The following is a 26,872-nucleotide window of genomic DNA, read 5'->3' as shown; positions in this document are numbered from 1 at the left end:
AAATATTTGAACGGGTCACCTGGGCGGCTCCGTCAGTGAGCATCCAACTCTTGGTTTTTGGCTCAGGTCATGATCTCGGGATGGTAGGATCGAGCCCCAAGATGGGCTCCACGCTCAGCAGAGTCTGCTTGAGACTCTCTCTCTCCCTCTCTCTCTGCCCCTACCCCTGCTCATGCACTCTCTCTCTCAAAATGAATAAATACATCTTTTTAAAAATATTTTAACAAAATCAGCAGCTCATATGAATGACATGACAATGGTAACATCCTGGTTATGATATTGTGTTATAGTTTTGTCTGAAAACTTTCCCCCATTGGAGGAAACTGTATAAAGCGCATACAGGATCTCTCTATATCATTCCTTATAACTTCATGGAAATCTACAATTACCTCAATCAAATTTCAATTTAAAAAAACTCCAAAGAACATATTTTATAAGCTTCACAAGAATAAAGACCAATCAAGAGGTCATCCTACTCATGGATGCTCCTACAAACCAAAGCTGCTCTCCAGTAGTAGAAGCTTCGGCGGTACGTGTATTCAACAAGTGTGTACATCATCCCTCTGTGTGCCGGTTACTGTACCAGGCACGAGGTCTGTCTCAACTGATGTTCTCAGAAAGTAAACAGTGACAAGAGAAAAGTCACTGAGGCGGCCCTTGTGTAACGGACAGTTTCATTATTTTTAACAGAGGTGAAAATATTTAGGCACACAGTAAGCAACTGCACTGTCTGGGTTCAGTTATTTTCAAGGCACAATTTGTCAGTGCCCAGAGTTCCACCTGTCGGGAAAACAAGCGTGGATTCCCAGGCACCAGCTCACTGTGCGCCACACACTTAAACATGGCAGCCTCTTTCCGTTCCTTCCGCTTTACAAGTATTTATGTGCAAGTTTCTTAAGTGGCTGAGGGGGAATACAGTATTTGGCTTGCTTTTTTTTAAAAAGTGACCAAAACCTTGTGTGCCTTTTAGCAGGAAAGTTCCAGAGATCTTAAAGAAGAAAACGTGCTCCTGGCCATGACAATCCTCGCTCAATGCAATGCTTTGTTTGGCAGCTGCTGTTTGTCTAGACCGGGTATAGGTCTCAACGCATGTAAACAGCCCTTTGGAGCTATCCCAGCGACCATCCTGTAACTCAGAAGGGCCAAAGGCACGGTCCCAGCCACAGATTCTTCTCAAAGGGCAAAGGTTTAAGGCACCGACAATCTCCCTTAGTATATTTAGAGCTGGTTGTACTTACCAAAGTATTTCTAGTCCATTATCTCATTTGCTCCTTATAATGCTTGTCAATACTTCTGCATGAAAAAACCAAAGCTAACTCAAGTATTTGTCAATTCTTGGTTACTCGGGAATTAATGATTCACGATTATGTTAGCCTTTTGGATGCCTCCTCCTATCCTACATGGCATTTTACTACCACATTTCTACCAGTGAATTGGCAGTAGTTTGAGTGAGAGAGAATGAGTCTTGAGTCAGAGAGGTGAGGCTAGATCCCAGCTCCATGACTCAGTGGGTGGCCCTGCTTTAGCCTCTCTGAACCTCTGTCTCTTCATCTAGAACAGGGGGGTAACACCCACATTGCAGGGCTGAAGCAGTCATTAAATGCAACACCTAGATAGCACATGTGGTGATTGTTCACAATGTTAGCTATTCTGTCAAAAGTTAGGTTTTTTTGTTGTTGTTTTTGGATTTTTTTTTAATTTTATTTATTTATTTGACAGAGAGAGATCATAAGCACACAGAGAGGCAGGCAGAGAGAGAGAGAAAAAGAGAGGAAGAAGCAGGCTCCCTGCTAAGCAAAGAGCCCGATGCGGGGCTCGATCCCAGGACCCTGAGATCATGACCTGAGCTGAAGGCAGAGGCTTAACCCACTGAGCCACCCAGGTGCCCCTGTCAAAAGTTAGTTTTAAAATAAGATTGGGGGGGCGCCTGGGTGGCTCAGTGGGTTAAATCCTCTGCCTTAGGCTCAGGTCGTGATCCCAGGGTCCTGGGATCGAGCCCCACATCGGGCTCTCTGCTCCACAGGGAGCCTGCTTCCTCCTCTCTCTCTGCCTGCCTCTCTGCCTAGTTGTGATTTCTCTCTGTCAAATAAATAAAATATTTTTTAAAAAAATAAGATTGGTTCCATAAAAACAAGAAGTAACAACTGAAGTGAAATTTCTCGATTATCAAAGAATTTATGTTATCTACAAGAACCCCCGAATTCATGGGCAATTGAGGACACATCTGATCATCTGTAGCTGCTACAGAAATGCCCAGATGACCAGGAGGATTTCTTTTTTATTTTCATTTATCTGAGTTAGTAAAAGAAATGTTCCATTATCTTACCCTTCAGGAAGAAATCCATTAAAACACTGCATGTAACTAAAATCCACAGAACACTAAGTACAGTGTGTTGTCATCAGATTTCCACATTTTAGTTGTACACACAAACTCAGAATTTAGGAATGCTGATCCTCTGCCCATGTCTGGAACAACTGGGACATGGGTGTGTTGTTTAATCTAACCTGCTTAAGAGAATGGCCTTATAACCCATATATAAGTGGCCAAATTTCAAAGATTATCAAACATGAGAAAACATGTTTGGAGTGAATATATTGACCGCTCCCTTCCGCCCTGTCCAACATTAGCTACTAACACTAAACTTCTCAAATTATAGTATGTGCACCAGGAAGTAGGTGGAGCCACAAGGTTACAACAGCACATCTTCCTAGGACATCGGTGTTCCTGAGTGGGAGCCCATGAAACACCCAGAGATGCCCAAGTTCATGTGTTTACCACTCTCTGCACTTGAGAGCAAGGGGAAGACTGAAAAGCACTACTAAGGGGCACCTGGCTGGCTCAGGTGATAGAGCATGCAACTCTTGATCTCAGGGTTGTGAGTTCAAACCCCATCTTGGGCATGGAGCTGTAAGGAAGGGAGGGAGGAAGGGAGGGGAAGGAAGGAAGGAAAAGGGAGGGAGGGAGAGAAAGAGAAAGGGAGGGAGGGAGAGAAAGAGAAAGGGAGGGAGGGAGGGAGGGAGGGAGGGAGGGAGGGAGGGAGGAAAGGAGGACTCACAACACTACTGAGGGTGAGGGAAAATACCAATTTACAGAACACCCATCTGCCAAGGCCTATGCTACGTGTTTGCACATCAGTCATCTTAATTCCACACTTAGTCATTCAACAATCATGGGAAGAAGACAGGGAACAGCCAGCGACTTTTACTACTGTTTTGAGATACATTTTAACTAGGCTTTCAGAGCCCTGCTCAGCATTAATAACACATCCTTCAAGTCATGGGCCCTAGATGAAAAAAAAAAAAAAAAGTACCAGGAAAACACCAGCAGCAACCTCAGACATGAGAAAATCAGTTGATGTAGATACGAAATGTGCTGGCAGGTTATGAACTTTGTTTAGTTAAAAAGGACAACTTCTGAATATAAACATATGACCAAATTTACTAATAAATACTAATAAGCCCCAATATGTGATACATTTATATACATATAATATTTTGTTAAGAATCTCTTGGAAGGATACCTGCGTGGCTCAGTTGTTAACCTGACTTCCGCTCAGGCTGTGATCTGGGGGTCCTGGGATGGAGCCCTCCACTTCCCAGCAGGGAGTCTACTTCTCCCTCTTCCTCTCCTTCTGCCCCTCCCTCCACTTGTGCTCGCTCCCAAATAAGTAAAATCTTTTTTAAAAGAACAAAAAGAACCTCTTAGAGTTTATTTGGTTTCCCTAACCCAAGTAGGCAGGAAATAAGTTTGCTCCTGACACAAATTTCAGCCACTGTTTGCTCAACAGAATCTTGCCAAGAGACGCACCTTCTTTGCTACAGTGCACACCATCTCTCCCCAGCCCACTCAGAACATTCCTTGTCCCTGCTGCTGCTAAGCACGCCCTCTGAGTTCTTCTCACCAATATGAAAGGACCCCATTATGCACTGGATAGAAATAAAAACTCCTCAACTCAAATTGGCCTGTTGAGCTGGTGGGGCCTGACCTCCCATCCATCACCTGTTGAATAACACGCACAACACAGAAATTGCGTGTCCTGAACACCAATGAAATACACAAATACCAGATATTTTTGTTGTCCTCGTGACTATGAGTATTTTACACCCATTCTGACGGACTGCCTTGAGACTCCCACATATGTAGTCAAATGCGCAGCAGCAGTTTAAAAAACTTTAAACAGGCCAGACATATAAATTGTCAATTTGGTAAAATAGGAAAAATTATTTGTCATGAAATTAACAGAATCTGGGCTTTGGCAGAACACTAAACCCGCTGTAAACATACACTCTTCTTCCGCTGACTCAGCAAGGAGCCAGGGCTCAGGCTGTGTACAGAAGATATAAGAAGTGTTGGCTGAGAACATCCGCGCAAAGTGGACACCAGAGGACCGTTTACCGTGTGGTTAGAAAACGGATTTGCTTCCAAGAAAAGTAATTCTTTGGTTTCTGTGACAGGCAACAAACTTCTTCCATCAAAGCTGACATGGCAAAGGAATGCGGTCTCCACCCAGTGTGGCTGGTCTTCTGTTAGAAGCACGTAGGGTCCCCAGTCATAGGGGAAGAACACACCCCACATTACAAGTGATTTCACAGGCTGCCACACTGCTTTTAGACACGCTTACTCTACAAACATCCCCCCCAAACTGGCAAAAGGCATCAGAGAATTTGTTCCATCATCCGTTCTCACCTCTGCATCCCTGTGGTTCTTATTTCCACTCTGGCAATGAACTTCGGAAAGAAAACACAACCTAGTGTTAGCACCGGACCTAGACCCTCACAGTGCCTAGATCCCTTGCATCAGGCTTGCTTGTAGCCGCTTAATAAGCCTCACTCTTTGCAAGGTGGCTTGACTGTGCCAGCAATGGACACCGCAAACAGTCACACCATCGGGGAACAGCTCCAGTAACCCCCACAGCCAGGCCCAGGGATGTCACACATTCCTGTAAGGCCATGACAGACAGGCAGCAGACTAGAAGAGCTCACCTACCAGGAAGCAGAGACCACATCCTCCTGAGTTCACCCTGAGATTCCAAGAGAGAATAGCTCTGACCAAGTCCCCAAATGGCCAGTCCTCCCAGATGGCCCAAGTCTCTTAAGCAGTGGGCACCAGAAAACACACTAGCAAGCCTCCATGGCCATCACCTTTCCGTGCATCCCCTAGGACAGAGGATCCCTGGGACCCCTGAGTGTTTCCTTACTATTCTACAGAGAGCACTTTATTGGGATTATAAAATAAGGATCTTCATTACTTCGTTTTTTTGTTTTTTTTTTTAATTTAAATCTGACTTCTGGTGCTTTCTTAACTAAATCACAAACCTACGCTTGTTTGTGAATATGCTGGCTCCAGATAGATCTGTATTTTGGTCTTTAGTTGCCAGGAAAATTCCAGACTCCCAACTCTGGCTGCCAGTCTCTGTGTTTTTATTCCATCAAATCTGAGCAAGACTTAAGCAGTGGGCGAAGTGGAGAGGCGAGAAGCACATTGACCGTCACAATTTCCTACAGCCTTTGATCTCCGTTTCTCCGGTTTCACCAGAACTTAATGGAACTGAAAGGAAGAGAGAAAAAAAACCTCGCCCTTTAAAAAATCATGTCATCGTTGAAATTTTTAAAAATAACTGTATTAATATTTCATCTGATTCAGAAATGGTAAAAGAGAAATCTGCCAGTAAAAGACCAGAATGAGAAAAAAAAAAAATAAAGAAACAGAGGAGAAATGTTGCAAATGACTACATCATCTACCGTGGGAATATCTCTAAAGTGTTTTAAGAAAGTAATTGTCTTGAAGATACATTGGAATGTGAGCACTATGGGGGGGGGGGGTTTCAATTTTCTATACCTAATATGTCACAGTAAAGGGACAATGTACACTTAACCACTTAATGAGTGGGAAAAAATAACAGACTTCTCAGAGTAATATTCATAGTCACAAATCATAGAAATAACATGATCCCCATAGAGATAACACGATTCCCAAACTGTTGTAAAGACAAACTATAATGGTCAAATCAACTTGTGATTTACTCACCTAAATTCTGGTCTCCTGCCCACACAGTAGTAGATTGGGGGGCTACTAAAATGTGTTTCTTTATTTGAAATTTAACTGAAGAGATAAAGAGATACTGGTAAAATGACATTCTGAGCACTGTAGCCAAAGAATGAAAGTGAGAATTTGCCCCTCTTTATTATCCTACAGGCCACAATACTATGCAGAAACTCGGCTTGAACATGCAGGAATACAGATCAGCAGTTAACCTCCCTCCTGACCTCAGCGGGAGCTGCTCTCACCTCCCTCCCCAGGACCCAGCAGCATGAGCCTTCTCCCCCTCGATCATCATCTCCTTGTTGTCTGTCCCTTCAAGCAGCTCCATGAAAGCTTGGACCTTAAGGCTCCCACTGACAGCCCCTAAGATAGCGCCTAGCACATCAGATCGGCACACTGGTTCAATAAGCACCGAGACTGAATTACTGAACTTGAGAGCTTCTGAGAAAGGAAATGGAGATGGTGACCTCACCCTTTCATGATGAAGTCAACCGGCTTCCCTCTGCCACCTGCTCTTGGTCTAGTTCAATGTCAAGGGGCATGCCCGGACAGATTCATTTTTGTTGGTGGGTTGTCTTCTATAGGATTCCAAAAGTCAATACAATACAAAAAAGATCCATGCAGATGGATTCATTCTTACACCCACTCTCAACCCCTACATTTCCTGTTCACTGCTATAGTCCATGTCTGTATTCGTTTATCTTTCCAGTGTTTCTCTAAGCAAATATAAGCAAATTCCCCTATATATCTCCAGATCCCCATCTCTCTTACATGAAGTTTCCATAGTCTACACACCAGTCTCCAGCTTGTTCCTTCCACATGGCAATGTACCTGGATACCATTCCACATTGGAACACACATCGTCACTCTCTCTTAACAACCACACAGCACTCACTGCACACGGACACCATCCTTCAACCACTCCCTCACAGACTGCCATACACCTGGTAACTTCAGGTGCCTGGTGTTACACGCAAAGCTTCAGTACTAACCTTGTACAGGTGTCACCTCAAGACATGTGCAGGTGTGTGTGTGTGAGAAAAACTCCTGGAAGAGGATATCTGTAATGTTGGTTTACACTGTAGGGTTGTTAAGAAATACTGTTGGTGCTGTAAAGAGATGGTGATAGCTTCAGTGTATGTATGTGCTACGGGGCACTGGAATTTTTTTCCATTCTTGTCAAGGGGAGTGCTAACCTGATTCTTCGCTTTCATAAAACACAGACCCTTTGAAATTTTCAATTGATGCAGCATTCCCCAATGGCAGCCGGAGTTTAGTTTCCTATTCTACTTCCATCCATCAATTTTCTAGGCTAACAGATTTTCCCTCCAGTAACCTATTAGAGGAAAACAAGCCCTCTAAAAAAAGCCTTGAAAGTCTAGTTAATATGGATAGAATTAAATTTTTATAAGAATATTCAGGGATTCTAAATCAGCAGCAAATACTTTCTTTTCATCACAATACCCAAAATGACATGGAAAGAAAAATATAAATGAATATTTAAAAACCTTTTTCATTCCAATGCAGAGACCCCCAAAAGTAGTTGTTATTCTGAGTTTTTTTAGTAATTCATGACTTTTTTTCACAGTGACAACCTAAAATTAGAAAATGATGCCTATTTGCAGAATTAATGAAAAGGTCCTTTTTCCACCCCTTCTACAGAAAGCATTCAGGAAATAACATACTTTCACATGAGAATCTCGGCTCTGAAAAGCTGACCCTCTGACTTCCAATATTTATTAGTCAAGGAGCACAAAAGCAATAATCTCCTTTTGTTCCAATATATACTTCACTAAATAAAATATACTCGACTCTATTCCTTCGTTTGATACAGTTTTGTAGGATCTGTTTAATATACTTCAAAACCACGTATCATGGATAATACAGTGTTCTCTCTGTATGTGTGAATATAAACCAATTCTAGGGACAGTTAGTTACTTTAATCAATAACTCATCAAGACATGCTCAAGAATGTTTTTAGCTGCTTTACTCACAAAAGCCCCAAACTGGAAATAATCAAATGTCTACCAAGTACAGAATGGGTATCTGAATTTTATGCAATGGATGTGCACCCGAATGTTTATAGCAACAATGTCCACAATAGTCAAACTATGGAAAGAACCTAGACGTCCATCAACAAATGAATGGATAAAGAAGATGTGGTATATATGTATATATACACAATGGAATACCATGCAACCATCCAAAAAAAACCAAAATCTTGCCATTTGCAACGATGTGGATAGAACTAGAAGGTATTAAGCTGAGCAAAATAAGTCAATCAGAGAAAGACAATTATGACATGCTCTCACTGATATGAGGAATTTGAGAAACAAGGCAAAGGATCACAGGGGAAGGGAGGGGAAAATGAAACAAGACGAAACCAGAGAGGGAAACAAACCCTAAGATACTCTTAATCTCAAGAATCAAACTAAGGGTTGTTGGAGTGGAGGGGGGTAGGGGGTAGGAGCGTTGGGAGGCTGGGTGATAGACATTGGGAGGGTATGTGCTATGGTGAGCACTGTGAATTGTGTAAGACTGATGAAACCTGTACTCATGAAACAATACATTATATGTTAATAATTAATTAATTAATTAAATTTCATATAATGGAATACTACAGAGCAATGGGGAAAAAATGAACAATTTATACAACATTAAGGAATCTCACAAAACTTAAGTATGATTCCATTACATGGAATTCAAATTGTCAAAACTAATTTGTGGTGACAAAGGTCAGAACAATAATTACCTTTAGGAAGGAAGGGCATAATTCTGACTGAGGAAAAGGGTACCACGGAGCTCTCGAGGTGCTGGAAATGGTCTACATCTTGATCTAGGTAGCCCTTACACAGATGAAAAAATTCTGAGATTTGTTATCTTTACTGTAGGTAAATTATATCTCAGTATCCTGAGCTGGTCAGCTAACATCCTGACCAAGAAGTCCTTAGTCCAGGAGCAGTTAACTAGTACGACTTCTGTTATCTGTATTTGAGTAATATTAATTCCTCTGCTAACTAACAAAATGAATGTGAAGAATGATTTTTTTTTCTTGATGAAATCAGTGGTTAATTAGCCTGATGAGCATTAAGAATGGGGTAAAATAGTTTAGACAGTCTCTATTCTTGAACAGACAGGGTATAAGACTCCATCCAACAAGGCCCCAGACATGTACCCTTAGACTGGATCCCCAAATTGTCCAGTCATTGGTTTGGAGGATTCCTGGGCTGCCTGATGTCTATCACAAGGAAAATGGAATCCTACTTTTGGAATACTGGAATACTCGGTTTCAAGGGAAGCTGTCATCCTAAGTGGTGGTCAGAGCACCTAAGAGGACACAGAGCTGGGACTTCAGGTGACAGAATGGAACATATGGGCTAGACTCTGCCTGACTGCTCATACCCATTTTTTTAAGAAGTGTCTTGATGCTGAATTTGTTTGGAAACTTGCTCTCATTATAAGCTGGTCATGATGCTGTAAGAGAACACCAATCCTCACTCCACTACAATTTTCCGGTGGCTACCATCTCCTACCCCAGAAAACTCAAAGAACACATGTGACCAGGCTGGCTTGGCCCCATTGTCAGCAAGTCTGAAGACATTAGAGCATGAAAATGTGCAGATATGCGTGTCAGAGGGTAATACGTTTCCTTATGAACAAAATGAAGAATGGAACCAGGGGTAAGAAAAGTTGTATAAATGGCACAGCAACACCCAGAGAAAGATGCCAACCAGGGGGAGGTTTCCAGCAGCGTCCACAGCTCTTGGAGGCTTGTACAGAGATATAGAAGATATGATTGTAAATATTTGTGAACGACCCAAAGTTAAATGAGATGAAAGACTCAGAATTCTAAAAAGTCTTGACAGGCTGATTTGGTGAACAAGACCTAACAAGATGAAATATACAATTTAGTTGTACAAATTTAACAACTCAGGACAAAAGGGACAAAGATCAAGGACAAAATCTATTATACTTGTTATGCTTAAAACTTCTGGGGTTTTGGATAACAAGTTCAATGTGAATTGGAAGTATGTTACGGTCACCAAAAATGTAATGCATGTATTAAAAAAAAGTTTACTTTGAAAATATGTAATGCAAACAGCTATTTGTACATCTATGTTCATATCAGCATTATTCACAAAAGCCAAAAGGGGGAAGCAACCCAAGGGTCCATTGACAGATGAACTGGATAAACAAAATGGGACATATCATTGGGGCGCTTGGATGGCTCAGTCAGTTGAGGTCAGGTCATGACCTTTGGCTCTGGTCATGATCCCAAGGTCCTGAGGTTAGGCTCCCTGCTCAGCAGGGGTTCTGCTCCTCCCTCTCTCTCTGTCCCTCCCCCTGCTTGTGCAATATCTCTCTCTCACAAATAAATAAATATATATTTTTTATTTGTTTTTTTTAAAGATTTTATTTATTTATTTGATGAAAGAGATCTCAAGTAGGCAGAGAGGCAGGCAGAGAGAGAGGGGGAAGCAGGCTCCTTGCTGAGCAGAGAGCCTGATGCAGGGCTCGATCCAAGGACCCTGAGATCATGACCCGAGCCAAAGGCAGAGGCTGAACCTACTGAGCCACCCAAGTGCTCCTATTACTCAGTCTTTAAAGGGAAGAAAATTCTAGCACCTGCCACAACATGGATGAACCTCGGGGACATTATGCCAAGTGAAATAAGCCAGGCACAAAAAGGCAAATTCTATTCCACTTAGTTGAGGTCCCTAGATTTAGTTTAATTGATAGACAGAAAGTAGAACGGTGGTTATCAGGGGCTGGTTAGCAGCAGTGGTGAGTGGACAGAGTTTCCATCATGGAAGATAAGAAGGTCCTGAAGATGGATGGTGGAGGTACACTGTGAATGGAATTTATGCCACCAAGCTGTGCACCTGAAAGTGCTTAAAATAGTGAATTTTATGTACATATATTTAACCACAATCTTTTAAAGAGATGTTATTTATTTGTTTGTTTAGGGAGAGGAAGTGTGTGCGTGCCAGCAAGCGGGGGGGAGGGGCAGAGGGAGAGAGAATCTTAAGCAGACTCCCTGCTGAGCACCGCCCCCCACCCTCACCCATCACTCCCGCCCCCCCCGCCGCCACATGGATTCCATCTCATGACCCTGAGATCATATCGGACACTTAACCAACTGAGCCACCAAGGCGCCCATTTTACAATTTTTTTAACGTCCATAAAAATGTAATGCAATCTTCTGCTCCATTAATATGAATAAATTTTGCTGTCCTGCTCCATGCTTTGCTCTCAGAACATGCCTGAAGGCAAAGCATGGTTTCCCTACTTTGTTAGAGGTCGGAAAACGCTACCTACCCAATCCACCTGCTCTACCAGCCCCGGGTTCCTCCTTCTCTATCACACCAACTTCTTGGGACCCAGAATGGCTCATCTCCCTCCATGAGGGGATGGCTGTTCACCTGTTAAAGGAAGGGGCTCCCCAAACAAGTGCTTCATCAAGTCCCCAATGTCGCTGCCCTGGTTCCTGTCACATCCTGGGGCAAAAGGTCTCTCAGTTAGCAGAGCTAACTTCCAGGACACTCAGGGCATGGGCACCCCTTCAGAGAACCCCAGAAATCCTCTAGGTAATAAATATTTCAGAAAGCCTTGGCTCTCCATCCCACTTCCTCTCTGCTACCTCCCCAACATACACACTCTCATACACGCACACAAACACACGTGCACACGCGTACACGCGTACACACACACACCCGTCCTGAGTCTCTGCCTCCCAGAGGCAAACAGGTGATTGGTATATTTATTCATGCAATAAATATTCAGAGTTTGGGGGAAATTTTGAAGTTCAATTTTTTTAAAAGATTTATCTTTTCAGGGACTGTGTATCTCATGAATGGCCACATTTATTGAATGGTACCGTTATCACAACTTACCTCATTTCTCTCTCTCCTCCAATAAACTAGTCTAGGAAGCTGGGACAGGGAAGGAGCCCACAAGGCCCCCACAATGCCGGGGAATGCCAGGTCCCAAAAGGAGGATTGCAGAAAGGGGAAAGAATCTTCCCTACTCTTGGTGTCCCTTTCTCTGTGGCTGTTTCTGCCTGTGTCCCCTCCCTCCGCCTCCTCCCCAGGGCAGGAGAAGGGACTTGTCAGGCTTGCCCGGAGGAATGGGAGGGCTGGACACTCAGCCGCTTCTCCCTCTGTCCCTTGGGCACCCACTAGAAGCCCACCTAACGTTTCTCTCCCCCATGCCTAGGAAGGAGGCCTGCAGCAGGCAGTGCCCCTTGATGTGGAGGTTCAGAATTAAGAAGCTCTTTATCGTCACATACTACAGCCTCCAATTCAGCTTTTATCAGAAGTAGTTCTTACCTTGGTCTCTACCTGCCTGACCCCACAACCCTAGTTCTCAACCGGTTCAGAGCACAGGTGGGAAGAGCACATTCCTAATGGGCCATCGTACATCACATACATAACGAGGTGGTCCCAGGCAGGTCGGTGGGCAGAAAGCGAAGAGGCTGGGAAATGGCTTCACAGGGACACTGCATGACGCCGAGAATGTGCTAACAGGCCAGTGATCTCTGAGGCTGGAGCACCAAGGTCCGCAAGGCTGTCATTATAGGACTTTTTCACTCTTTCATTTCTGGAGCAATGGGACTTCCCCTAGACATGCAACCTGAGAGCCCCAGCATTCAGTCCCTCTGAAGGAAATACTGGAGTCTCAAATAACAAAACAAAATGACATCAGAAGGACAGTCCAAGTCCTTCTTATGATTATAAATGGCACGGAATATTTACGGAGCCCAAAAAAGGTAAGCCACTCTTGGGCCTAAAACTCTTTCTGGCAAGTGCACAACCCACCTAACATTAGGTCTCCTCAACCCAGTGTGATACTCCTTCCCCACCTGTCTTGACGGATCCCATGAGCCAAGGAATCTCCATGTTTCCAGCTTATCATGCTAGAGCCGTAGTTGAGCTCTATAAATAATATAAGCTCTATAAAATAAATAAGATATAAATTTTGTATCCTCTTCCTCCAAGAACAAGAGAGGAATGAACAGCATCTGAGTAGCACTTGGTTAAAGGTATTAAAACATGAACCCTGGGCCTTAGAGACCACTTAGTCAGTACTGCCCCGCCTTGCCCCGACGAAGCAACCGCACTAACGTAAGGTAAATGCAGTGTATGAGCTGACCCTACCTGGGGAAGCCTGAACCTGAACTGGATACGAGAAGGTAGTAAAGACATAGTGGTAATTGTGCAAGTTATGATTATGTTATTTTGGTTGTATGAGGAAATTTCTTTCTTTCTTTCCTCTTTCCTTTCTTGGAGAGAATGGAAGGGATGGAAGGCCATACTGTATTGAGGGTGGAACGTCAAGATCTCTTTTTTTAAATTGAGATGTAACTGACATACAACACTGTGAACATTTCAGATGTACAACGTGTTGATCTGGTGTCACCCTGGAGTCAGCTATCACTTCCACTGGTACCACCATTTCTTTTTTTTGAAGATTTTATTTTATTTATTTATTTGACAGACAGAGATTACAAGTAGGCAGAGAGGCAGGCAGTGAGAGAGGGGGAAGCAGGTTCCCTGCTGAGCAGAGAGCCTGATGCGAGGCTTGATCCCAAGACCCTGGGATCATGACCTGAGCCGAAGGCAGAGGCTTAACCCACGGAGCCACCCAGGCGCCCCTCTTTTTTGTGCTCAGAACATTTATGATCTAGTCTGTCAGGAACTTCCAAGTTTATAATACAGTATGTGAACTCAAATCACTGTGCTGTGCATTAGATTCCCCAGAACTTATTCAACTTCCCTTTGACCAACCTCTCCCCAATTCTCCCCCTCCTGGCGTCTGGTAACCACCACTCTACACCCTGCTTCTACAACTTCGGCTCTTTTAGATTCCACATGTAAGTGGTATCATATATTGTCTTTCTCTGCCTGATTTACCTCACTTAGCCGAATGCCCTAGAAGTCCATGCACGTGGTCACATACAACAGGATTCCCTTCTTTCTCATGGTGGAATAATATTCCACTGAATGTAAAAAAACCGCATCTTATAGATCCAGTCATGTTGCCAGACACTTAGGTGGTTTCCATGTCTCATACATTGTGAAATTGTGCAATAAAGTATCTTTAATTTACTTGAAAATATCTTAGCATTTTTTACAAATGGAGTGAATGAATGAATGAATGAATGAATGAATGAATGAATAGCTGGCCTGATCCAGAGGACACAGAGTAGTTAGCGGTGGGGCTGGTTAATAGTCCAGCATCCTTCCTCTAATGTTTTACAAAAGACCATTTGTGAAGTTTTATATCCTCTACACCAGAGCAGCTACTCAAGGTGACTGTAGCCATGTAGAGGGCCATCCAGGCTCTGCCTACTCAGCTTTGGAGGGGCCCTACAGGCTCCCAATCTGTGTGGCAAACTGAGCTTTGATTAAAAAAAAAAAAAAAAAAAAAAAAAGTTGCTAGGTTGGGTTTCTTCTCTGATCCAAACAACCAAATAATCGCCACATAGTCATTCAACACTAGCCTGGGTGGACATTTGTTCCAAGTTTCTAAGGCCACATCAGTGTACCAAGAAACTCAATTCCCTCATAATGTAATAACATGACCTAATAGAATTAGTGTATAATCACAGATAATAACCATGAACTACTTACTACATACCAGGGACTATTCTAAGCATGTGACAAGAATGATCTCAGTTACTCACCACAGCCTCCCAGAGATTATTGTCTCCACCATGTAGATCAAGTGACTGGGGCACAGGGAGTTTAAGAAACTTGCCAAGCCCACAGAGCCCTGAGGGACAGAGTCAGCATTTGATGATGACTCTGTCATACATCCTCCTTAAGGCCACGTGCCATTTCCTCATAGTCATGCCTAATGTTTTTCACTGGGAAAAATGATCCAGAGATAATTCTTTCTCATTGCTGCCTTTAAAAATACTACAGGAGAACTGGGGCTCCTGAGTGGCTCAGTCAGTTAGGTGTCTGACTCTTGGTTTTGGCTCATGTTATGATCTCATGGATCATGGGACTAAGCCCCGCTTCGGACTCCACACCCGGCAGAGAGTGTGCTTGTCCTTCTCCCTCTGCTCCTCCACCGCCTCCACTCACACTCTCAAATAAATAAATAAAGCTTTAAAAAAATACTACAGAAAATGAAAAACCAAAAATAAAAGAGAAAAATAAAATCTGACACATAGGCCAAAAAAAGTCTGATTTCAGAAAAATCTTTTGCTTGTGTTTTCCTCATAAAAATTTCAAATTATTCATGTATGTTTAACTCTTTCTCAAACAAAACTGGGCAAGAAGTCCAGGCAGCTCTGCCATTTCACCTCTAGAAAACTACGTGGAGGCTGCCCAGTGGGCAGCAGCAGCCTAAGGTCGCCCATTCAGCCTCTCTCATCATGAAGTGATGGAAAGATGTCAGTCATTCCCTTGAAGGGTTCTGGGTGACTTCCTGCAGAAATGTCTTCACACTCCACACACGCGCGCGCGCACACACACACACACACACACACACACACACAAAGATATAAAGGAGAATGCAGTCAACTTTCCAGTACTTTTACTATCTTCCAGTACTGACAAAAAGTTTGAATGAATCAATTCCTTCTTTAATGTTGTGCCATCAAAGCTAAAATAACACAAAAGACCAAGAAAGTTAGATTCAAACAACCAATCCTAGAAAGAGGGAGGTATCTTAGAATGAATTGGGGAAATCACCATCTTGGGTGGTGCTCAACCCTGTTCCAGAGCCCCTCCCTCCATTAGTCCAAATACCTCAAAGGGAATAAATGAAGGGGGGTTTCTGTTTCCGGTTTGTGTTTTCATAGAAACCGGAATTCTCAACAGAAGTCAAAATCAAATGAAGATACAGAATAGGTAGGATCTGAAGGCATGGAGGGAAGGGGAACCTAAAAACCAGATCAACACCAACTTAGTGGTCTAACTCCATAGGGTTTGGTGATAACTGACTGGCATTGAGGTTGCCACAAAGGGCTTTGATTACAAGAAGAGAAAGGTTTATATTGTGGCTAAGATCCCTACTGGAAAAAAAGCCTAGCTTCCTCAAATATAAGCAGCCTGAATGATAAAGTTAGTAATTGAAGCCAAGAAGCCGTATTTCTGCAACAGAAATAAACACTGTTATCTACAAAGGACAAGAGCCTCTCCCACAGACGAACTTTTCATTCCTCCCCCAAATACATTATCGTTAAAACTAGTATTTGACATTCACCAAATGCCAACAACATGCCTATATCTGCTATTATGACCACATCATTAGTTCACCTCTGAACTGACTTTCCAAACATTGTTAACTTCATCCTGGACAACAACAGGCAGGCACGAAGATAAGGAAGGCAATTAAGAGCTATGCTAACAATAAAAATTAAGTAGTGATAAAATTTTCTGCATTGTCTAGCCATGGTTTATGACTTTTATATTAAAAAGACCAGGAACCTTTTTTCTTGTGACTACTGCAGCCAAGGCAGATGCAGTGATTATAAATGGCTAAAGGCAAGTCAGGAAAAGAAAAGATCTTGGGACAGTCTCCTGTCTAAAACTGTGGGTTAACGTTCTAAGACAATGCTACCTGAAATATCTAAAGGAAAAATCTGTCTGCTCTGCAGTCCAATCATGTCTCCCCCTTTCTAGGCCATATTTCTTGAGCTCTGCATCTCACACTGGGGACGGCGAGGCTGACACTGAAGTCAGCAGAGTAACAAGAGGAAGGAAGCTGAAGGAAGGAAGCCACGAGAAGCCAAAACAAAAATGGCAGAACCAGAGCTAGGTCTAACTCAACTCAAGTCATGAAGAGTTCAAACCCCCAGGGTGGTTTCATTCCAGAACCCACACGTTGCTTCATTCTGTGTCTTTTTCCCCTCCAAGTCTCCGATTCCAGGGGAATGGACATTGCTACAGTTGTTCTCACGCCGGACTATGTGAACACAACACGTGGTTTGTGCCTCCCTATTGCAACTACTAATTCTTATGCCTGTCTATCCCCTCCCCTGCCATTGCAGGGACCTCAAAACACGAGCAACGTCGTTCATCCACCTGTTTGACAGCAGCACCTGGCACAGAGAGGACATCTATCATCTCTGTCTCACAAACAATGAACAGATCTTATAAACAGACAATTCCTAAGAAGACTTCTGCTCATAAATGTCCTTCTGACTGAAGCCAAAGTTCCACTCTTGAGGGTTAATGCCTTTGGCTCTGCTGTCCAGTCCTTAACAAAACAGATCTCTTTGAAAGGGGTGTCCCTGTTTTCTCAACTGCTAATATATAAAGGGAGTAAAAGAAACAGGCTCAAAATTGAAGGGGAGTATTAGAGAAGAGAGAACTAGGGAGGAGAAGAGGAAAGAGTAAAGAACTGAGAGGAAAAGGGGTGGTAAAAAGGAGGCAAAGACATATCCAGTCTTCTTCAGACCTTTGCCTGGAATCCGCCATCACCCCTTCCTCTCTCCACAGAATTGTGGGCGCTTCCAAGTCTACTCCCTTCTAAGGTGCTTCCCCTTGCAAATAAAGTGGAGGAAGCAGTTTTTCATTTTTCCCAAAATGCTCCACAATGGCTGAACATTCCTTTTTGATCTTTTCCTTGTTATAAAAGAAAACAAAGGAAGAGAAAAGGACTCCACATATAACCATCCACGATCTAAAAGAACAGAATGGGGGCATCTGGCTGGCTCTGTCAGTGGAGCATGAAACTCTTGATCTCGGTGTTGTGAGTTCAAGCCCCACGTTGGGTGTAGAGATTACTTAAAAATAAAATCTTTAAAATGAATGAATGAATGAGTGAGTAAATGAATGAATGAAAAGAGCAGAGTGATTAGACTTTACACATATGAAAACCCCAAAGGTGAATATTCAAGGTCTGGTGTGGCAGCTATAAGGGTGACTAAAACTGGAAGGGCTTTGCAGGTCCATTTGAATCAAACTATTAGCAGAATGAAGTTCCATTTTTGTATAGTATTTCAGGGGGACCAAAGTTAGTTTTTTGTTTCTTTTTTTTTTTTTTTAAGTAATCTCTACACTCAACACGGGGCTCAAACTCACAACTCCAAGATCAAGAGTCAGATGCTCTTCTAACTGAGCCAGTCAGGCACCCTAGGAACAAAAGTTTTAAGGAAAGCAAATTACTAGTTAAGACTCCTGTAATAACTCTTTGAGCCTTTGGTTTAAATTTTATGGAGTTTGGGTCCATTCTAATTTCTTGGAAGACCTGAAGAATTATTACCTGCTGCATTTTTATGTCATCAGAGAGATCCTCTTTCATAAATTTAAAAATAAATCATGAACTTGCATTTTTTTTCACCTGTATTGTATATACAAGAAAATTCATTTTATACAATTTCCAATCCATTCCGTGTTCCGGAGACTTTACTGAGATGGATTCTTTACCAAGCACTTCTCAGGCTATAGGGAGTTTTTCATTCCCATCTTTGAGTAGAATGTATAAAGTTTAGACTGAGCCGCAAAAAAAGAGTTCGGCTCTTGTCACACAAATTAAATAAACAACAACAACAACACGTATATATGAACGTACCCAAAAGGACCAAGAATGGCAGGAAGAAAAAAAAAGTCAAGCAACAGATACAATAGTTCATAAATGCCAGGTGACACAAAGGCAAGTCTTCTAAGGAGCTTCAAGAGATTGAACCCCAGAGCAGCCCCAGCTCTACCTGTCCCCAGATTTAAACAGGACTATTGTCCCGTGTAACATAAAGTAAAATTATTTTTCTTTTCCACAGGTTTCTGCTAGACTGCAATGCAAATCAGGCCACCACATTCTTCCCCATGTTTTTGAAAAAGACAAAATCTCGTCAGCCTCTTGGTGACAAAGACACAGCAGAAGAAACAAGGTAAGTCCTCGCCCCCATCTCAGGGCTCTGAGCCTGTCAGATTCAAGTGCAAACCACTCAGGAGGGCAGCGGGGCAGCCTGCTCACGGAGCAGATGATCACGCTAACCCTGCTAGCGGAAGCGGGGAGGAAGAAAAAGAAGAGCCCATATCCACAGTCATTATCACAACGAAGCCGTAAAATGCGGGCAAATAAAAAAGCACAGAACGTTTCTGTCCTATCAATCCAATCTCTGTAGCTCAACTAAATAGCGATAAAGCTTCCTGCAAACATAAAGGGACGTACATTCACAGAATAATTTTGAAAGCACAGGGCTCTCACTCTTTGGTCTCCAGTCAATAAATGCACCATAGGCGAACATTTTCAATAAATATTAAACTGCAGCAGACAACCATTCTGGTCTCTGAGACACACGCAGTGTTTTTACCTGCAGAAAGCACCTGTCATAATAACTTCAAAAATGAGTTGTGGAAAAGAAAAATACTTTTACTCTGTGGTACATAGGACAATAGTCCTCAGACAGCCAGGCATTGGCATTGGGATAATAGCCCCTGGTAGACACGGACAAGAGTACCTAACATCTGTCCTGCCCAGACTATGGGAGCAGAAGATGGGAAAGAATCCTGCAGCTGAAGGTTGAAGTCTTGGAAAAATACTATGGAAAGCCAAAATCAAATAGAAATATTGTGTCTTTCTTTAAAAAAACAAAAACAAAAAAAGAAAAGGTGTTTGGTTTCTATTCGGTGTCCAAAGACAAGTTTCTTTACTTGTTGCTGTCAAAACCAAAGTCAAAACTATTCACTATTCACTACCTGGTAGAATGGAGCCACACAGGAAGGAAAGAGGTAAGCTTCCTCTATGTTATAGAGAATAAATCTAACTCATCTCTACCCAGTGCCTCAAACTTCAGAAGGAACGGTGAGAATTTTAAATCTCAGGGTTAATCATCCCTGGTATAACATCAAAAATGGAGACCCACTACCCCCGGCTGAGAGGTCAGCAGTGGTAGGCAAATTTCATTAAAGTGTTTAAGTTCACAATGAGTGAAATGAATAGAAAAGGGGTCACGGCAGAAAGGAATGTGCCCACAAGGAAAAGACGTGCCCAGGGATCTCTCCTCATGGAATAACCTGTGCTTAGAAAACAGGGTTTTCACTCTGGAAAACATATGCAGGTTCCTCAAAAAGTTAGAAATAGAATTACGCTATGACCCAGCAATTGCCCTACTAGATATTTATCCAAAGGATACAAACATAATGATTCAAAGGGATACCTGCACCCCAGTGTTTATAGCGGTAATGTCCACAATAGCCAAACTATGGAAAGAGCCCAGATGTCCATCGAGAGTAGAATGGAAAATGTGGTATATATACACAATGGAATATTACTCAGCCATCAGAAAGAATGAAATCGCCATTTCCAATGACATGGATGGAACTAGAGGGCATTATGTTAAGCAAAATAAGTCCGAGAAAGACAAATACCATATGATCTCACTCATATATGGAAATTAAGAAACAAAACCAATAAACCTAGGGGAAGAAAAGGAAAAATAAAATAAGATGAAATCAGAGAGAAAGGCAAACCATAAAAGACTCATAACTCTAGGAAACAAATCAAGGGTTGCTGGAGGGGAGGTGGGTGTGGGGATGGGGTAACTGGGTGATGGGCATTAAGGAGGGCACAGGATGTACTGAGTGCTGGGTGTTTTGTGCAACTGATGAATCACTAAATTCTACACTGAAACTAATAATACACTATACATTTACTAAATTGAATTTAAATTTTTAAAAAATTTTAAAGAAAACAGATTTTTCTTAGAAGCTGAGTATGCCATTTAGGAAAGGAATGGAATTAATGTCCTGAAGAACTCTACCTTTTTCATCCTTTCAGGTCAGAGAGGACAATGGCCATACAAAGTTTCATCAGGGCAGAGGATGAACAGGTCATTTACCCAATGTGAAGGAGAGTACCAGAGGTAGACAAAAGACGCCAAGAGTAGTTCAGAGTGAAGATTCTTTTCCCAGGCAGATCTGTGAGCAGTGGTCCAAAATGAAGAGGACGATGACCATTGCTCAGAGTGAAGAGCCAAGGCCCTCGGCCCCCAGAACAGCTCAGACACAGAGAGGTAATACAGAAAAGCCTGACTCCTATCCTTGCAAAGGCCACTTACAAAGGTGGCCCTTGGCTGCGATCTGAGAAATTCGACTTATAAAGCGTTCCCACCACTTTAACTCTTTAATTGATGAGCATGGCTCGCTGTGCCTATCTGTTTATGCAATCCATGTGGTTTATGCCCAAGTAGAACAAAAAGGCAGAGAAAGGGAGAATTCACTCTCTCCCCCGATGATAAGCTGGGACACCGGCCTTCTCCTTTCCTCAGACTGGTGATTACACCACTGGCTTTCCTGGGTCTCCATCTTCCTGACAGCAAATCATGGGGCCTCTCAGTCTCCGTAATGATGTGAGCCAATTCTTTATCTTAACTCCATACCTATCCATCCATCCATCCATCTTCTATTGATTCTGTTTCTCCAGAGAACCTTAAGACAGAGTATTACTTAATAGGTTTGAGAGTATCACAGGGAAATTTTTTTAACTCTTTCATTATGAATGAAGATTTGCTAATTTAGGATTTGCTGAATTTTTGCAATCCTCAGGCAATCACCTGTTAGATGCTATTATTCCTAAAGCCACAGCTAATTCAGGGCCAGTACTGAAGGCTCACAACTGGTGAGAGGAACAGCCTGGAATATATAAGCCAGCACCCAGCCTACTTAATAATTTTCAGTGGACCCCGGCCAGCCCCTGGGCCCCTGCTAATGACAAGAGTGGCCATCTACTGTGCATCCATGATCTGGGTTTGACCCTTCTCACACATCACTGCAAAGCTACAAATCTTTTGCGGAAGAGATTCAGAAAGGCCAAGCAACTATTCACAAGTCACAAGTCAAGTTGGTGTGTCTGATTCCAAATCCCATATACTCTGTACCATCATGCTACAGCCAACTACAATTTAAGAAATACTCTAACAGACTGGGGTTTTAATTTAGTCTTTGGAAGAGAGAAAATTTAGGGCTGGTTATTCAAGGTAAGAAAGCAACAGAAAAGTAAGAGAGCTTTCCTTTGTTAGTATATACAAAAATATTCAGTATTACTCTAGGTCTTTGGAAATACTAAGGGCACCCTGAGAAGGATGGCCCCAGCCAGATCAGATCCCAAAGGCCTGGAAAGTTGTCGAAACTGATAGGACCACTGCCCCCATGACAGACAACTTTCTAAGCATCTCGTTCTGTTCGAGTTAAAGGGGAAAAAAACGTACTAATGCCTACGAAGGGCTTACACGATGGGGAAAAGAAAAAAAAAAGGGGGGGGGGCTGCTGAATATCTGCTTTCCTTCTGGGATTCTGGAATTTGGATACATGCTAGGCAGAGGGTGCCTAACTGAGCAGCCCCCAATAAAAATTCTGGCCATTGAGTCTCTAACAAGCTCTTCTGGTAGACATTTCACACGTATTTTCACAACCCCAGTGCTGTGGGTATGGAGGCCAAGAGACCCCCCCTGTCTTTTATCTGCAAGCTGAGGAACCAGAAAAACCAACAGGAAGATTCAGTGTGAGTCCCAAGGCCTGAGAACCAGGAGCTCCAAGGTCCAAGGGCAGGAGAAGACAGACATCCCAGCTCAAGAAAGAAGAGAGCAAATTCACCTTTCTGCTGCCTTTTTGTTCCACTCAGGCCTGCAGAATTAAAAGGGGCCCACCCACCTGGGGGAGGATAGTCCGCTTTACTGTCTACTGATTCAAGTGCTACTTTCTTCCAGAGACCGTCAGCAACACACTCAGAAATAATGTTTTACCAGCTATCTGGGCACCCCTCAGCCCAACTAAACTGACACATAAAATTGCCCATCAATAATATATGACTGCAAAGATTCTGAATCCGTGATCTGGTTTTTCCCTTCTTTTCTGTGGTTTTCATTTGGCAAATATACACCAAGTGCCAGCTTTGTGGGGATCCACACGTAAGGCATTTGGGGGAGAGACTGAAGGTCCCCGTCTGCTTCAAATCAGGTGGAACCTGAACAAGGACTCCAAAATTTCATGCATTGGAATGATCAGATTCTCGTTCTCTAGGACCAATTTCATCCTCTGTCGACTAAATCACCAAGCAAAGTCAGGGGAGAGGATCACAAGAAAGCCTAGACTGCTGAAAAAGCAAATATTAAAAAAAAAAACAAAAAACTTTAGACTACAAAAACATCTATTCAAAAGGATATATGCACCCCTATGTTATACTAGCATTATTTGTGAGAGCCATGATATGGAAGCAGCCCAAGTGTCCATCAATTAATATATGGATAAAGTAGATAGGGTATATACACATGACGGAATATTATTCAGCCATCAAAAAGAATGAACTCTTGCCATTTGCAATGATGTGGATGGATTGAGAGAGTATTACACCAAGTGAAATAAGTCAGAGGGAGAAAGACAAATACCATATGATTTCACTCATATGTGGAATTTAAGAAACAAAACAAATGGACGAAGGGAAAAAAGAAACAAACCCAAAACACTCTTAACTATAGAAAACAGAGACGGTCACCAGAGGGAGGTGGGGGGGGGGGGGGCGTGTGGGATGGGTGATTCAGGTGAAGAGGATTAAGAGCACCCTTATCGTGATGAACACTGAGTAATGTACAGAATTGTTGATTCACTATATTGTACACTGGAAATAAACATAACAATTATATTGGGATTAAAATTTTTTTAAAAATTTAATAAAAAGAGGTGAAAAATAAATAAATAAATAAATAATCAAACCTCTCCATCTGAAAAAGAAAAAAAAATGTTATGCACCTGGAGAGGGAAATGAGGGAAGAAAGAAAACTAGAAATTGTTGGTGATTAAACCCCATGGCCTGCAGAAGGGCACTTGGTAGTAATGAGAACCATCAGTCAATCTCCAGGAAAGAGTTAGGCATTAAAGCACCTTAGATGAGAGAAGGTTTTCAGCTGGGAGACTGGGGGATGGCGGGGTGGGGATCTCCAGGCCCCTGCCTAATCTCTAAGAAAACAGTATAAATAGTATAAATAGGGTCATTCTGAGGTTGACTGAGACAAAACTGGGCCTAGCACCTGGTGTGTGGTCTGTCCATTTCTCCCTGGCAGGATGATGGCATTCATGCCCCGCCCACCCCCATGCACAGAAGGTATCTGGGCATTATCCATGGTCCTTTGTAGTTCTCCAGCAACATAGTTCAGAGATTGTTAAATTGCCGCAGAACATTTGAATTTACTTTAATTCTGTGGACCTTGTGTAAGACTCTCAGGGGGAAAAAAAAAAGGCCTATAAAAAGCTGCAAAAAAGATCTTCAAATCCTCAGTAGAAGCAAGAAGGTTGTAAATCTTGAAAATGTCATACAGAAAAATGCATAATAGCCACGACTTCTAACTTTGCTACCTAATCCCTTCAGGGAATCAGCAAAAAAGAAGAAACGTTAGACGTGGTCATGCAGGCAAGGTGAAAGGCCAAAGTATGGCCAGCCACCCCCCTTTCCCCGCCCCCGGAGGAGGAGAGGACACACTCATTCCATCCACGCCCGCTTGGTTCCTTCTCACCAGTCAGGCTGGTGCTCTGAACAGCCACGGTGTTCGTTCTGGAATACTGGGAGAATCTTTTAAACAAATCATTCCTTGGGGGTCGTGAGAGGGTCATTTACTACCCCTTGGTCGTGTGTGTGATTACTCGGTTCCCCTGGTGGGGGGGGGGGGGTCTGAGAACCAGCGCTGTACCAACTCCATCTCTTCATCCCTATTTCTGTCTGTTCTCCCTCAATGACCAAGTGATCAGAGCCTCAGATTCTTCCAGACCCAACCTCTGCCCTAGTTCCCTCTCGCTACTGGTCGGTCTGGCATATGGTGTGGATGAGCTCAGAGCAGTGCTCGTTATCCACATCAGCCCTCACCGAGCAGGGATTACAGTGCTGCTGTGAAAACCAGCTCCCGCCTCCAAGTGGCATATGTAGGTGAGATACGGGTTTGATCAATGTCGCCACAAAAACGGCCTTTAACGCTGTGGTTTATTGTTTTAATTTTCTTCATCCTTTCTCTGCTACAATAATAAGATGATAAGAGCAAGGTGGAGAAAGCATACATTTAAAAAATATATGAAAATGAGGCAAATCTCCTGATTTGTTATCACATCTCTGCATAAAAGCTCCAAGAGAGAAACAATAGAGACATCCAACCCTCAAGACATGACGATTCCAGCTCCAGTTCTGGCACTAAGGAAGCGTGTGGTCTTCGGAATCCAGGCAGGTGTCTGTCTGGTCTCAGTTTTCTTCACTTGCAAAATCAAAGACGTAGGGCTTCATTCTCAAGACTATAGCATGTGGCCCAGAAGGAGGACATGGGGAAGGTCGTGTAATTAATTCAAATGACCTGGGGTAGTGGCTAATTTGATTTAGTGAAAGCTGAAGGGCGTTGATCCCTTTTCCACCCTTGGAAGGAGCAGGAGCTCAGAGCGGCTGGGCTCTGCCCTGCGGCAAGCCTGGCGTTAGCTGTCCACCATCACAGGGAAGTGCTCCAAGACTCTTTCTCCTCTCATAGATGATGCCCCCCACCAGGGGCTTGCTTATCATGTTGCTTTGCTGAGCAATGTCTCTTTCGTAGCAGGTACAAAGGTCCCCACCAGCTTATCCAATCCATGCACTCCTAAATTCCCCAAGGAGCTGGATCTGAAGCGATAAAGGTTTTCCATGGTGATCCTGGCTGCTGACTCCTGTCCAAGAGAGAGCAGCGAGAGACAGCAAAGGGGCATGTGTGTGTCTTCATTACATACGGCAACAGACACAAGGCCAGAAAGTCAGAGGCTGGGAAAAACAGGAGGGGAAAGCGAGCAGGGTAGAATATGGGAGACAAAAACAAAGGGAGGGACTGACCCACCACCACCTAAGAGACACCCACGCTGTGGTCTGTTCTTCTAACTGCCTTCCCTCAGTCCTGTGGCCCACCGGATACTAAACCAGTAAATTAAATTAATGGGAACAGTCATACACCCACAGCCCAGGCATTCCGCAGAAGCAAAACCTCAGGAGGAGCCTGGCGGCAGGCTCTGCCCTGGTCTCTCAGGGACACTTTCCTCAGATCTGAACTGGTCGATGTGTGCCAGCCCTGGGCTGAGTGCAGGCACCCTGAGATGGGCGTGCAGAGTTCCAGGTGTTACAGGAGAGACGAGGGGGCAGGGAAGGGCCATTGTGACTTTCAGGGGCTGGGAAAAAAGGTCATGGGGGTGCCACGTAAACTGTGAGGTGAAGTATGAGGAGAAGCCAGCCCCCCAGAGAAAGAAGGTGGGGAGGTAGAGGCAGCAAAGAGAAAGCATGGGCACAGGGCGAGGTGGGAAAGACCTGGTTAGCTGGGGTGCTCAGGGTCGCCCGTGTGGCTGAAAGGGCAGTGGTGGGGGGCAAGAATGCTGGGCAGTGAGAGGCACATGGAGCCCCCCACATCTGGTCTCTCAGCCCAGCCAAAGAAACTGGGGTGTATCCCGCCTGTGGTGGGAAGGTGACGTGGCACAGGGCACTGGGTCCACCTGCCAAATCCCAGGATTGCACTGGCTCCCATAAAGAGACCCAACTTATGAGGCACAAAACAGAGGGAGGAAGCCACTGGAAAGCCACTGCATCTGCCAGGACAGCGAGAGGGAGATGATGCCATGGTCTAGACACCTTGAGGAATGACAAGAGGCAGGATTTTGAAGGTAGGAAAGAAACCCTGGTAAGAAGGAACTATGAGGCATGAATGGTTCATAGGTATGTCCCTGCAGGAGGTCAGGCCCGATCTAATACTTTTCTGTCAAGGAAGGGTAAGCTCCATAAAGGTAGAAGAGTATGCCCTATGACATTTCCCAGGGAGTAAAATGGGTGAAAACAAATGAAGGGGAACAGCTGTGGCCTCCAGGATCGCCACTGGAAGGATGCATTGCC

General features: G+C 43.5%; 1 protein-coding gene and 1 non-coding gene across 2 annotated transcripts in view; both read right to left on the bottom strand.

The window, feature by feature from the left end:
• Positions 1–26,872, bottom strand: part of CAMK1D (calcium/calmodulin dependent protein kinase ID) — a 437,677-nt gene that overhangs the window by 347,819 nt on the left and 62,986 nt on the right. The window lies entirely within an intron of this gene.
• LOC123947835 lies at positions 7,136–7,264 on the bottom strand. Its single transcript, XR_006819864.1, has one exon. It is a non-coding gene; the product is annotated as a U6atac minor spliceosomal RNA (small nuclear RNA).

The sequence above is a fragment of the Meles meles genome, chromosome 7 (assembly GCF_922984935.1).
Source record: "Meles meles chromosome 7, mMelMel3.1 paternal haplotype, whole genome shotgun sequence".
Lineage (NCBI taxonomy): Eukaryota > Metazoa > Chordata > Mammalia > Carnivora > Mustelidae > Meles > Meles meles.
Note: the sequence above shows the minus strand (reverse complement) of the source record. Positions and strands in the feature narration are given on the sequence as shown.